Source organism: Leiobunum rupestre, chromosome 5 (assembly GCF_980474605.1).
Source record: "Leiobunum rupestre chromosome 5, qqLeiRupe1.1.hap1, whole genome shotgun sequence".
NCBI classification, from domain to species: Eukaryota; Metazoa; Arthropoda; class Arachnida; order Opiliones; family Sclerosomatidae; genus Leiobunum; species Leiobunum rupestre.
Genome location: NC_143388.1, coordinates 50,172,660 through 50,178,080, shown reverse-complemented (window position 1 = coordinate 50,178,080; position 5,421 = coordinate 50,172,660). Strand labels below are relative to the sequence as shown.

General features: G+C 34.9%; 1 pseudogene; it reads left to right on the top strand.

The window, feature by feature from the left end:
• Positions 1 to 4,133: 4,133 nt before the first annotated feature.
• On the top strand, positions 4,134 to 5,100 carry LOC149945217 (uncharacterized; annotated as a pseudogene).
• Positions 5,101 to 5,421: the final 321 nt, after the last annotated feature.

The window sequence follows — 5,421 nt, the reverse complement described above, 5'->3', positions numbered from 1 at the left end:
ATCAATTCATGCATTCTTCATTCGCTCTAAAGAAATTCCCCTCGATAAAACCAGACATTTTCCGACAGATTTCTATATGTTGAGTAAAATTATTAAAAATTTTGCGCTACGGTTAAAGTAAAGTAATAGCTCACAGCTACTCACTTTCAAAAGTCTTCGAGATTTTAATTTGCTACAATTCCGAAGTTTTCTTCCAACCGTGTGAGAGACAGGCTCAGAATGATCTTACTAGAGGTTATGGAACGTATTATTACGGCTGTTATCTAGGTTCATGTACTCATTTACTGTTTTTACATGCCGTATAGGGTTTTCCCATTTTCATGTTGAAATATTTTCCTAAAGTCTTATCTATATGGGAAATATACATGATGTTTTGAATTGCTCTGATTTATTTTTCCGAATATGAAAGATATAGAGTTGTGAAATTTTCAGGGTATTATTTCTAGTGTGGGATCGCTTTAAATACTAAATTTCCGAAAAATCGGAAATAATTTTGGGGTTTTGTAAATAATAAGTTTTCATCGGTAGGTGTTAGAAAAAACGTTTCAATGAGAAAGTTGTAGAGTGCGGTCTTAAATTTTCAAAGAAATTGGTTTCATTGGAAAAGACCACTATATCACGGTATGATATATTTGTATGAACGGGCAGGCGTACCTAGCCTTGCTGCCGAAGATAATTATGAGCTGATGAAAAAACGAAGCTGTCCAGATGGGCCAATAGCCTTCGCATTTTTGTAAATGAAAGAAATGTTTGAAAGATTAAATTCAACATTTTAGTCGAATCATCTTTTGAAACGAGCGTCTGATCATATCAGGAGTGACAAGTTCGAAGGCTGCAATGATTTGGTGACGGAAATCTTCAGTGTCCTCAACGGGCGTCACGTTCACTTGTGCTTTGATGAATCCCCATAGAAAAAGCCCATCGGAGTTAGGTCCGGAGACCTCGCATGCCATCGAACGTGACCGTTCCTGCCAACCCAAAGCTGAGGGAACTAGTTGTTAAGATTCTCCACTACACATCTAGGTACGTATGGTGGTGCGCCGTCATGTTGGTACCACATCTGTCTGTAAGCTTCCAAAGGAATATCTTCTAAAGCGTCTGCTATTTATTTCTGCAAAAGCGCCAAGAAGCGTTGTCCATTAAAATGCGCCAAGCACTCGATCCCCGAGCAAACCCGCCCAAATATTCAGTCGGAGTTGTTGTTGATGATGGTGAGGGAAACCCCAGTTAGGATTTTCGTCACACCACATGTGGGTGTTGTGATGGTGGAAAAGCCAATCTCTCCCGAAGGAAAATTAATCGGTCACCAGCATTTGATTGATGAAATTTTGGTTCTCATCAGACATGGTTATTAGCCAGTTGCAGAAATCAAATCTACGTTCCATAGAGATAATTTTTTAATTTTATTATTCCATATCTCCTTCGTGCTCAGCTTGGTGGAGGGTCGTTCAATACGGATGGAAATTGTGATTGTGAAGAGTGGTCCACACGTATTTTGTCGATAATCCGAGATCGTCGCTTGCTCGAGGATACGCAACAAAATAGTCTAGAACGGTGTCTTCCATAATGATGTTTTGGCGATCTGCTCCACGAAATCTGGGATTGACGTTTCCGTAAGTCTGAAAGTCACGAACAGATCCAAGAACGGTGTTGTAGCTAGGTCTTCTACCTCGATATTGAAGGGTGAAAAATTCACTTACCCTATGCGCGTTACGATTGGCTTCATCATAAAATAACTCGACCATAAAAGCACGCTGATCACGAGAATAATTTGGTGAAATGTTGATAAGACGTGTGAATAAACGTTAGAGAAGAGTTGAAAACCAAAAAGATTTTATATTTAATACAAATTGAAAGCTTGATCTCTGTGCGTAGTTGGCCTACTGAAACGTTTTTGGGCAGCTTGTTTTTTTATCAGCTCACAACTTTGTGAAAATGTGTTATTTTCCAATGAAACCCATTTTGTTTGAATATTTTCGACAGCACTTTACAACTTTCACATTGAAACGATTTTACTAGCACCTACCGGTGAAAACAATTATTTTACAAAAACTCCAAAAAATTCCAATTTTTCTGAAATTAAGGATTTAAAGAGATCGCTCAGTAGAAATAATACCCTGAAAATTTCGCAACTCTATCTCTTGCAGTTTCTGAAAAAAAAATTACCAGTCACAGCAATTCAAAACATCCTGTAAATAAATTAGGTTAAAAAAAGTTTATTCGAAAATATTTGCCAAAATACACAATAATACAATACACAAATGACAACAAATACTCCACACCCGTGTTGCCAACTCTGCTTCTTCAAAAAATCAAAAACTACAACCTGTTTATCTGCAGTTTAATTGTCGAAGTTAAAAAAAGTTACATTAAAAATTCGAGACTTTAAAAATTATATTCATTTACTATTGTATGATATGCTATCAGCTGTGCATACTGCTGATAGTATGCTTTTAGATTCCTTAAAAACCCAATATAACATCACAGATTAAGTTAGTAATTTCAAAAACCACAATAAATTGAAATTAGAAAGAATACGAAAACATCCTTTATTAGTTTATCTCGCAGAACGTCGCTCAAAACAGTCATTCAACACAAACCCACACTTAAGACTCTCAATCATTAACATTCGCGCACACACAATTCAAACGTTCATACTTAAAACCATTTTACCTTTGTTTAACTTAACACACTTAACCCTGACTGGCAGACGTCCAACTTCTGACATTGACTTAAATAATGACTAACATGACGATAGGCGCTTACCTTTTATAGTTTAAAAATATGGTTCTTTTTTGTATTTAATAGACAAGTATAATTACTCTTTGATTAAATTGTAAACGATATCCAGTGCTTAAAAAATATTAGACTTTATCATCTATTAATGTAAATTTCAACTAAGATGAATTTCTAAGTTCGCCCCCACTCTTTTTCGTGTTTTACTTTTGAATGAATGGAGCGCATATGAAAGTAATGGTGGCGCACCCTGTGCGCAATAGACGATTTCAGAAACGATAGAGACCTACGGCGGCATATTTTTCCGGGCTCGATTTATGTAGTTGTATCGGCTGCTAGATTGGAGTTTTGAAGAGGCCTGGAAATAAGCCTCAGTAAGCGAGCTGCAGCGAACTTTCCAGCTGGTCCGGATTCAGCTGAGCTGCAGAAAACCAAAAGTGTTGTCTGCTAGTTAACATTATCGATTCGTTTAGGCCTTGTAGGCTTATCTTAATTTTAAAAACCCCAAATGATAAGAAAAGTAATCCTAATTAAAATTTAAATAATTATAAGTAAAAATAAACTTCGAGGAACGAAATGGAAGTTTTTGTGGCACAGATTGAGCCTATGGTTGACGAGTCACGTAAAATACTACATAGGTATGTTTTGGTCGAGTCTTTTGTTTAAACAAAATTTAATGAATTTAATTATTTAATTTTGTTTTTTAATCTAGTAAAAGTTCAATATCCAAGAAAAAAGGTGGAGGAGGAACGTCCTGTTGTGTGCCATCATGTTCAAATAACTCAAAAAAAAACACCCACTATTAGTTTTCATAATTTTCCAAGTGCTCCGAGAGAAAAAGAAAAGTGGATTGCATGTGTTAGAGAAAGTATCTCAAAGCCAGATAGGCCTGATGTATTATGGTCTCCCAAACCTACTAGCAAAATTTGTGGCAGTCATTTTGACAAATCTGGCGTGAAGCTCCATAGTCAAAATATACCGTTACATTTTTCATGGAAATCTAACTCTACAAATTCTACTAAAGGTAACGATGATGGCCAGTTTGATTTTAATATTCCAGAAAGACCACATTTAAAACGTATTTTAGGACTGATATTAATGAGGAAATATCTCTCGGAAGACAAATTTATTACCCTGAAAAGGTTCGATGTGCCAAAGTGAAAATTACATCGCTTATAACAAAGTCAACTATGGAACCACTGACAGATCACAACTATAACATAAAAAACAAATCCGTTATTCTTGATAATAAATCTATCATCAAACAGCAGTTGAAGAAAATAAAAAACTTGGAAGAAAATATAGTAAATTTTAAACAAAATATAGACGCTCTTCAACTAAACTACGATATAACTTGTGGAAAATTAATTCAAATGGATCTTGACCTAAAAACTGAAATGGCAAATTCAAAGAAAACTCGATTTGATATTGAATCTATTGTAGACAACGAATTTGCGTTACATTTTTATACGGGATTTGAGAACAAGGAACGATTCATGGCATTTTTCAACTTTGTTGAAAAAGGTTATCAAGATGCTTATGATACTTTTCGATCTGGTCTTGAAAATGAAAACAAATCTAGAGTGAAAAAAGAGACACTGAGAAAATGTAAAACTGCAAGAAAGCAAATAATTAGCCCTATAAATCAACTGTTCCTGGTTCTAAGTCATCTACGGGTAAGGCTTGCTAGAACAGGATATTGCTTTTAGGTTTGGAGTAAGTGTTTCAACCATAAGCTCCATTTGGTCATTTTGGATTGACTATTTAAGTAACCTACTGCGACAAGTTCCCATATGGCCAAGTCGTAAAGTGGTGGATAAATATATGCCTGATTCGTTTAAAAGTTGTATCCCTCTACGATAATTCTTTTGGATTGCACCGAGATATTTATAGAAACTCCATCAGATTATAGGGTACAAAGCGCAACTTTTTCAAGTTACAAGTCACACAACACTGCCAAGGGACTGATAGGGTGCACCCCTAATGGTTTCATTTCATTTGCCTCGGAATTATCTTTTGGTCGCATATCTGACAAGGAAATCACGCAGAAGAGTGGGATCCTTGACCTCCTTGAAGAGAATGATGAAGTAATGGCTGATCGAGGATTTTTAGGAAGACCTCAACAAGAGAAATATCAAATTAAATATACCACCATTTATGGGAATGAGGGACCAGCTTAGTTTAGAAGATGAAAATGAAACTCGGGAAATAGCTAGCGTGAGAATTCACGTTGAGCGAGTTATTAGAATGGTCAAAAGCTTCCGTATATTAAAATACACTTTTCCGAATTCTATGCATGATAAGTTAAACAAAATTGGCTTATATGCTGTTATTTGTGTAATGTCATTGGTGATCCATTACTAGAAAAAAAAGGCGATAAATCATTTTCGATTTAACCAGTATTTGATGTAGAAATTAATATCACCAGGAATTTATGAAATAAAAATGTATGCAATTTATTTCACTTGATTAAATTTGCATATAAATGTGAGATTTATCACATGTCCCTTTTGTAAACAAAATATAAATATAATGAATATAGATTTATTTTTACAAAATATCACATATGAACTTGGTATAAATATTTATATAAAAATTTCCTCCAAAAATAAGAATTTAGGTATCACATTTCATCATGTTTTATCTATCCATAAAGTATTGTAAATAAAATTTTGTTAGCTTCGG